The sequence below is a fragment of the Manacus candei genome, unplaced genomic scaffold, assembly GCF_025592945.1.
Source record: "Manacus candei isolate 608988 ecotype Guabito, Panama unplaced genomic scaffold, ASM2559294v1 h1tg000018l, whole genome shotgun sequence".
Taxonomy (NCBI): Eukaryota; Metazoa; Chordata; class Aves; order Passeriformes; family Pipridae; genus Manacus; species Manacus candei.
In genome coordinates this window covers 8,854,336-8,864,055 of record NW_026138066.1, presented here as the reverse complement: position 1 = coordinate 8,864,055, position 9,720 = coordinate 8,854,336, and the positions used below count along the sequence as shown (strand labels likewise).

Sequence of the window (9,720 nt, the reverse complement as noted above, 5' to 3'; positions counted from 1 at the left end):
TTGGATTATGTAGCTGGCTGGGTATTTCTGTGTAGCCTCTCACTTGTGTGTGCCTGTTCCTCATACCTCTTGTTTAGCTCTTTGACCTGTCACCCTGCCTGGCTCATAAAAGTGCAGAAGCCAGACAATTTGTCTTCAAGAGTCAGCTGTGGGAATTGCACTAAAATGGAAAGTAGTGATTCGAGCCTCTGTTCCAGCTAAGCTCCAGTTTGCAGCTCCAGGATGTTCCAATGTTACATCTGCACTCCCTGCTACAAGTGGTCTTTGTATTTGCAAACTTTTTTTTTTCAACTGGGTGTGGGGATTTCTCTCCCCTAGAAAAACTGTAAATTTGGCTTTTCTTTTCCAAACACAGCAGTGTTCTGCCTCCCTGCTGCAGAGCAACAATCCTGACTTTCAACCACTTCCAAGCAGGACTCTGATCAGAGAGCAGGAATACCTACCTTGCAGGGCTAAGAGGTATTGAAGTGACACAACAGCTTTACACTGGCCTTCTGAGGAGGGAACCTATAGAGGGGATAATAACACCAAAAATGATGTTAGATAAGAATGCATGGAGGCTTTTTTTCCTGATTGTGTGCTTGAGTTGCTTATGGAAGAAAAACTACAAAGTCATACAGGACTTCCAAAAATGAAGATTAGACAGCATCAGTGAGCCATGCAGCAGTCTCCTTTGTATGTGTGATATGATTAAATACTTATTTACAGCTTTTTTTTTTTAACCATCATTGTTTTGGACTCTCTCCACCCTATTTAATATATTATTATTACATTATATACTTTATTAAGCCTCGACAGCTTTTGAGTTTTATTGCACTTCTATATCTTTGCCTCTACTGAGTACCTTAATTGCATCAGGTACTTTGAACAAATCTATTGTTGTTGCATAGCAGAGGAGTGACATCTCTGGATATTTATAAAGTCTCTTTGTATAAATGATTTGGAAGCAACACATGACTTTAAAAATTATATGTCGTACTTTCTTTTCAAAACTGCATGTCTAATGTGGGTAAATAGTTACTGCAGGTAAGAGAAACCAATATAAGGAAGAGAAAAAAACAGTTCACTATTTAGTGCAGCCTTTTGGGCTTTTATAAAGTACCTACTACACCAGGAAACATCTGAAGCAATTTTACAGATCTTTTGAGCCCATCACCCCTCCCTGTCTCACCTTCAAATGTTCTTCTCTGATGAACAAACCAATTTTTTTTCTTCTTTGCTTGTCTCACTTTCTCCAATTACCAGTGCAGGGGCCAAGACAAAAGGAGAATTATTCCTGCTCAGCAAGAGAATCTTCTTACTCTGAATGAGCTAAGGACACAAACAGTCTAGCTGAAGAGGGTACAAAATCTTTTTCAGCACTACTAAAAGAAAAACAACATGTGAGCAAGGAGTTGATTCAACATAATTTCATTTGGTTTTCCTTTCCCAGCTTTGCAACCTGTTTTGCCTTTTCTTGCAGAGCTATTTAGTTTCCTTCCAAAATGCAACATCTTCAGAAACCCCTAAGCATCTTAACGGGTTACATCCAACTGAAACTCAGGGGAGCTGACACTCCTGAGTGTCTGTGGTACTTCTGAAAGGTTTAACAAGCAGAAGCTAGGAAAACCCACCACTTGACTGGGGAAATTTTGATTTTTTCCCGTATGTCAGTGGCTCTTGCAGTTGGGAATGCAACACTTCACATGTAGTCTCAGAAGTGCCAGACAGAATTGAATAACCCCTTCCCTCAACCTGCTGACCACCCTTTTACTAAAACATCCCTGTACCTGGTTGGTTGCTTTTACTACAAAGACACAGGGCTGAGTGATGTTCCATTCTTGTTGACCGGGACCTCCCAGTCTTTTGGTGCAAAGCTGCTTTCCAGCCAGTCAGTCCCTGGTCTGCACTGTTGTATGGTGTCATTCGACCCCTGATGGGGGACTTGGCATTTGCCTCTCTAGAACTTCATGGTTCTGTCAGTCCATTCTTACAGCCTGCCCAGGTCCCTCAGAATAGCATTCATACCCTCTGGCATGACAGCTGCTCCCCCTGGTTTGATATCATCTGCAGCCTTGCCAGGAGTGAGCTCTATCTCATCACGCTTGTTGCTAACAATCATAATAAATTATATTCTCCCAGTACTAGTTCCTGAGGGATGCCACTAGTAAGAGTCTGTCAGCTGGCCTTGTTATTGTGGATTGCCAGTGGTGGAGCCTAGCCAGTTTTCCACCCTCTCACCAACCATTTACCCAGTCCATAGTTCTCCAGTTTGATCATGGAAAATCCTTAGCCTCTTTGGTCCCCTATTCCAGTGCTTAACTACTCTCACAGTAAAGATTGTTTTCCTTATATCCAGTCAGATTTATTTCTGCTGAGACTTTTGATCATTATTTTTTTGGTTTCTCTGTGCACCTCAGAGATGGGCTCCATCTTCCCTATAAATCCACTTTCAGCTGTAGCAGACATAAATTAAATCCCTTTCCACCATTCCTTCTCTAGCATGAAGAAACACAGATACATACATCTTTTCTTACACAGTATGTTCTGCAGCCATCTAGCTGTCTTCATAACACTCTGCTAAACTTTCTCTAGATTTCACTCTCTCTCCTGCAAGAGGGAATCCAGAACTGGACTCAGTGCTCTAGATGCAGGCCCAGGACTGCCAAGAAAGAGAAGAGTGAATGCTTTCCTCAACCTCCTGGCTATGCTCAAGGCAGTCTTGCTCCTGTGTGGTATTCAGAGGCACCTGGGGCTGGATGCTCTAAAAGAGTTCCTGGGTCCTGCAGGCTATGCTATAGTCTAGAAGACTGCTCAGACTGGAAGGTACCAATCCCTACCCTGTATAAATAACCTAGGAGTATGGCTGAGGAAACAGAGGGCTTGGAGCCTTGTTTTGACATGTGCAGCCCATGCTTGTGGGAGTTATATGGTAGTTGTAAATTTGAATCGGCTGTGTATGACAAATCTTATCTGTATATTGTGATTTTGCTTGTGAACAGAACAGAACAGCCCCAGTGGGACCCAGATTAGATTTGTACAGGAAGCACAGTCAAAACCAGGCATTTTTCCTTTGGGAAAATATGTGTGCTTTGAGCAGACATCTGTGGGAAAGACAAACAAGTAGAATTGTGATGCATTGGGTGCAAAGATAAGAGCTAATTAATTGTACTGGTTTTGCCTGGATAGAGTTAATTTCCTAGTAGCTTGTGTGGTTCTGGTTTGGGGATTTGTGATGAAAATGGTATTGACAACACACCAATGCTTTAGCTACTGCTGAACAGTGCTTACACAGCATCAAGGCCATTTCTACTTCTCAGACAGCCCTGCCAGTGAGGACTCTGGGGGTGCACAAGAAGGAGGGAGGGTAAACAGCTGGGACAGCTGACTCCAACTGAAGAAAAAGGAAATTTGATAACATATGGCATTGTGCTCAGCAATAAAAGCTGGTGGAAAAAGAAGAAAAGGGGAATGTTTTGAGTGATAGTAGGGCCAGAAGGTGGACTTTGATGATCCTTATGGGTCCCTTCCAACTTGGGATCTTCTACGATTCTGTGATTCTATGCTTTGATTTCCCAAGTCACTGCTACATGTGATGGAGCCCTGCTTTCCTGGGGATGGCTTAGCACCTGCCTGCTGATGGGAAGCAGTGAACAAATCCCAAAAAGCAAATTTTGCTTTGCTTGCAGCTTTTGATTTAGCTATTAAACTGTCTTTATGTCAACCCACGAGTTTTCACACTCTTTCTCTTCCAGTTCTCTTCCCCATCCCACTGAGAGGATGAATGGAGCTGTGGGGCTTAGTTGCCTACTGAGGTTTAAAACACAGCATATATATTTGTGGTCAGTTCCATGGACAGCATGTTAATGACCAGTGCAAGACAACTCTGAGATTAGCTCAGTTGTTTTGAGCATGGTGCTAATAACACCAAGATTGTGGGTCTGATTCCTTTATGGATCATTCACTTAAGAGTTGGACTCAATGATCCTTGTGGGTCCCTTCCAACTCAGAATATTCTGTGAAAAGATACTCAATCTTTTTTGTTCCCTGATTTAAGTCATCTGGAGTTCACTTTTCAGTCTTTGGCATAATTCTAGGAAACTTTTCTCTTAAAAGGACTAAGTCAATAGTTGTAAAAGGAGGGCTGCCACTGAGCTTGCATATTGCTGAAGCAAGGCATGAAAAACAAAAGCTGAGCTCTAACAATAAATGTCCAGAAACGGCGATGTTTCTTCAGCTATTTATTGAGTAGTCACTTCAAGGTACTGCTCATGCCTTGTCACTTTTAGATTGGTATTCATGCATATTTTTTATAAACAGAATTAAGGTGAGGATTTTTCTGTGGTTTTGGTGGTTTTTTTTCAGCTTTCTTCCTTTTGTTTTTCCTTATGTATTCTGTGTAATCCCACACTGGTATCTTAATAAAATATTCTTACCTCTCATATAGAAGATTTATCATTGTTTTTAATTAAGAAATCATCAGCCAGAATTTGACAGGCCATTTTCAACCTCATTACAAATGTGTTCGTGATTAAATTTCAGGTATATTCAATATCCTGTAAATCAGGGAAGACTGTTTTCTCTTTTCTACTATTCCATAGCAAACATGACAGATATGATGTCTGCCAATAGCATGTGCTTAGCATAATATACAATAACGTTAATGAGGAGTTGAAAATTGTGTAAACCTGCCTCCCTGAATTCTGTAGCTTCCTCACCTGGACAACTGTTAGGAAAGTGTTGTCTGGCCCATCAAGAAGTTTTCTTCTTACACAGAAAGAAAAATAAAAGAAGATTGGATGTCCCTAGTCTATGGTCTTCTCAGGAATGGACCTTAAGAGTTGGACAGAGAAGGAAGAAGAAAAAGTAATAGAAATCAAAGCTGAGCAGAGAAACTTAGTATTGCATGACATGTGATGCAAGTGTCAGTGTAGAAGCAAAATAGATTAAAGAGATGTGTGTGGTGGGGGGTGTTAGAGACAAAAATCAAGATAAAGGGAATATCTGGAGATGGTAATAAGTGCTCAGTTTTGCATGCCAACAAAAATGAAATTAGATATCCTGAAAGTAAAAAACGAAAATAAAGACCTGATGGCTGGAAGGATAAAACTTACTAATGAGCTCACAGAAAATGCCTAAACTCCCTGCCAAACAGGGTTTAAAGGGGAAAAAAAAAAAAAAAAAAAACAAAAAAAAAAACAAACACCAAAACCCACAAAACCACTTCCTTCTCTTTTGGAAGATGCATCTTCTCTCTACTAAGCTGGGTGTACTTCAGTAGTCTGACATTCTCACACGTAATGGCTATGGCTGGTTACTTCCCACAGAACATTTTCATGCTGACATCTCCTCTTTCTCCTTCCTTAATAAATCAAATTTCAGTTAGACTGTCTAGGTGACATGGGATTTGTCTTAAAGTAGTTGGAAGATGCCCTGCACTCTGGTTGTCACTAGAAAGAAACTTTTGTTGCTGGGTCTTCTCCTATGTCACCAATTGGCTGATGATGTCCACGATAGCGCCTAAAAGGCAAGGACAAGTACCAAGTAGAAAGTTTGCAAGTGACAGTAACTACCATAAACAGCTCTTCTTCACTCTAGATTTTAATCTATTTTAGGTCCTATAAAACAATATGAGGTATCTTGGAATATTTCTGGTGCTCACTCTAATAATTCTCTTGGTCAGGTCTGGTCTGGAGTGACTTCTGAAATAACAGTAGTCCTACTTAACTGCATTCAGGTGATGCTGCAATGTGTTTACCACCTCCAGGCTAATATTCTCCACCCCTTCTACAGAGCCTAGTAAAATTTCTAAGTGGTGAATATTTTAAATAAGGTTGAACAACAGTGGCATTGATGTTAGTTTTGCTGATGGCCAGCAAAAAGGAGTGTACAAGATGAAAAACACAGAATTGATTTCACATTTGTTCAGAGCAGCACCACATAAAATTGCAGTGGATTGGAAACAAAAGGAAGTTCTATGTTAGAAGAAAGAAGCTGAATGAATGTTTGGAAGTGATGATAATGGAAAAGTTAACTGGTGTCAGAAGTGATCAACAGGACGCTTCTGCGCACTGTAGCTGCCTTTCTACAGCTTCAGCAAAATTCACCAATATCCATTGCCTGGTGCCCCCAGCTGCCACAGCATTTTTCCACACTTTTGCAAATGCTGGTTAGTGTAACATTTTCCTGCTCTGCTGCTTAAAGGACATACATCAAAAAGATGGCTTAATTTCCAAAAGGCTCTGACGTATAATATGGAAATAGTACCACATGTAAGTTCACTACTAATACTATGTCCAGTACATTTTGTTTGAACATGCTTTAATCTGACAACTTTTATTCCTGATCTGTGCTACAGTTATGTTTTCCCTTTGATCAAAATGAAAGTAATGAGAAAGGAAAAGCACAGACTCAGTACAAAAATTAATTCATATTTTTAGTGGGACACACGATCTTAAAATATTCTGTGCTGAACCAGAATTTTAACCCACACTGCAAATAGGGTTAAATTGGTAGGCTTATATTCAATTTTTCACACTACTCCATCTCTTGCCTTCCTGACTCATTACCCTCCTCTAATTTCCCCAGCAAGATAAAATGGAATACCAGAGGTAGGTAAACATCTTAGTTTTCAAATGACAAAAACTGAACTGTGTGCATGAAAGTCTCATCAACAAAGCTGAGCAGAAATTTTGTGATCCAACATTTTCTCATTAGCAAATACAGATTTGAATGTCATCTAATGGGACAGAGGGAAAGACAGGGGAAAAAAGGCATTTCTGTAAGGTAAAAATAATCTATTTAAAATACGTAAAGAGTAACATTCCAATGCTTCATTTTGAAGCAACTTTTAATTTGTTTATTATTTTGGTTAGACATTTAAGCTGTGATAATAATAAAACAGCTCTACACCATTAAATTATTATACTTTAAACATTGATTATACGCTTGCCACATTCAAATTTAAATCATATTGTCACAGAATGGTTTAAGTTGGAATGGACCTCAAAGATCACCTCATTTCAACTCCCATGCCATGGGCAGGGACACCTAGCACTAGACCAGGTTTCTCAAAGCCTTATCCAACCTGCCCTTGAACATTTCCAGGGACAGGACATCCACAGCTTCCCTGGGCAACCTTTTTCAGTACCTCACTAATCTCACAGTGAGTAATTTTTACTCCTTGTCCTATCTCCTCTCCAGCTCTCCTCTAGGCCTCCTTCATGTACTGAAAGGTGCTACAAGGTCTTGCTGGAGCCTTCTCTTCTCCAGGCTGAACAGACTCAACTCTCTAAGCCTGTCTTCATATGAGAGGTGCTCCAGCCAGCTGATCAACTTAATGGCCTCCCCTGGACTCGTTCCAACAGGTCCACATCCTTCTTATGTTGGGAGCCCCAGACCTGGACACAATATTCCAGGTGGGTTCTCACAAGAGCAGAGCAGAGTAGAGGGGGACAGTAGACCAGATGCTGAATATTTTTAAATATTCAGCATCAAAAATGAAACCCTCTGAAGATATTAAGAAAAGCTTTGACTAAACAAAAATAAAAGCCCTGAATTTGTTTTATATAACACTTCAAATGTTGTTTGGTTTCCTTAATTTTAAACAAACAAAAATACCCCACCAAAAATAATATGAAATATTTTGTGGCACGTTCAATTTCATTCTTGCCTGGCATTTTTTATCAGTGAAATTTACCAACAGAGCTTCTTGAAACAAAATAAAGTCACTGGAATTACTGGTGGATTAAACAGGATTTACTTTTCCTTACTTGCACAAATACCATGTGATCTCAACGAAAACTTTAATCTTAAGACTTGAAACTTTGATGCTTGAAATAATCTGAATTGTGTAAGATGGAGCTAATTCTTTCAAATTTTATTTCTATTAGAAAATTATCTGACTATGGAAATTAGATAAAATGGTAGGCAGTAGACCCTGATTGGCTGCAGTCAGAAATGTGACCTCTTTGAGGAGGGGTAGTGGGTCACTTTTATCTCAAGTCTTTTGCTTTCTTGAAACCCTGGTGTCATTTTTGGGGTACTGTGCAGCCTCCATGGCACAGAATGTACATTGCTGCTGGCCTGGGTGCTGAGGACCTGGCTTGCAAGCACCAGCTGCTGCACAGCTGGCCAGACAGCTCCTCCTACAGACCTTCCTTAGCTCAGGGTGAATTTGGGAGCATTGAGGGTGATGGTAAGGAAGAAGGTAGGGAGGATGCAACTTCCTACCCGGAGCTGTCCTAGGTTAACATAATTAGCTGGATCTTAACTAAGCCTGAGGCTGAGTTGCACTAATTTGATGCTAAAGTGCTGTACATCCTAGGTCAGGATGTGCAAAGATGGTAGAAAGCAGATCTCAAAATGTAAACTGCAGTCTGTAGTACTGTAACAGATAAAATAAAACATCACATTAGGCTCCCACACAAAGCACTCTGTTTTGGACCAGGTTGATTGAATTGAATTAAACTAAACTAAACTGTGATTTGAAAACAATTCATGCTTTCATGCACTGTGATTTCCTTCTTAAAGAAAAAAGAAATTAATCTATATTTTGAGAACATAGTGTGGGCTTTGCTGTGCACAGACTGCACTCTGCATTTTTACAAATCATTAATGGGAATTCAGAGGCCTTAGAGTGTTCTGTATTGAACTCCATCTGACATTAGCACTTGGACAAGATCTTTTGAACTCTCCCAGTACCAAGGGAGACCTTGGTCTCAAAGAGGCCTGCACGCATAGAATCTGAAAGAGTAATATCTTTAACCTTAGGATACCAGAGATGGCTCTAACAGCACTGGTGTTCGTGCTATGCTCAGACTTTAAATCACCCAATTCATTTGATATATAAGACCAGATTCTTTAGTGTCTTCTCGCTGCTTTGAGCTGTTACTGTAAGGCAACAAGCCATAAGCTGAAGTTTTCTGGCTGGTTAAACCAAATTTATAGTTGTTTTTCCACTGCCAGAAAGACACAGATATCTGAATCATTATTTACAAATACTGAGAGAAGAGTATCACGACATTATCAGCCTTTAACGATAAGGGAATTGGTAAGCTCTCATAAGCATGTTCCTAAGGGACATACAGAAATAAAGAGGTTCAGGCCCAGTAAGTACCCCTCTATGGACTGGGGATCTTGTGCACATAAAGTGTCTGGCAAGGGTATGGTGCCCTGATGTCATGTTTTGTTCACTGCAATGACTATAACCTGGAGTTGGTGGGTGGGAGTAAAACATTTAGTTCTTCCTTATCTTCATGGCATATTCTAAGGGAAGCAGCTCTGCATATTCAGAGCTATCCTGCATGTTAAAAAACTTTCAACCAAGATCCCAAATCAATAGCAGCTCTCAGAGATTTTTTTCTTAGGCAAGTAACTGAATTTTGTCCAAAATATGAGCAACACCAGGGATTGTCCATAGGGCTGGGTTATACCCGTCAAATTCCTTTTACTCTGATAGAGAATTCACTTATCTTGTCCTTCTGTTTACCTCTTTCTTTGAGAGAAGTCACGTTCCTGGTCTTTAGATTCTATTTGAAACTGTAGATGAGGTCATGATGTTGGGCCATAAGTCTTAGTAATGTTTTTTAGCCAAGCACTTCCATCTCTCACCATGACAGACACTCTCTTGCAGAACTGCTGGGCTTTTGCCCACTATGACATACTTCAAATTCTGGGGAAAATCTGCAGGATAAGAATACATTTGAGAGACTGGTACTTTAATCAGCTAACTGAGCCAGA

General features: G+C 40.2%; 1 long non-coding RNA gene across 1 annotated transcript; it reads right to left on the bottom strand.

Moving 5' to 3' along the window:
• Positions 1–365: 365 nt before the first annotated feature.
• LOC127469830 (uncharacterized) lies at positions 366–9,476 on the bottom strand. Its single transcript, XR_007904094.1, has 3 exons — positions 9,414–9,476; positions 1,172–1,311; positions 366–507 (listed from the first exon to the last, which is right to left on the bottom strand). It is a non-coding gene; the product is annotated as an uncharacterized LOC127469830 (long non-coding RNA).
• Positions 9,477–9,720: the final 244 nt, after the last annotated feature.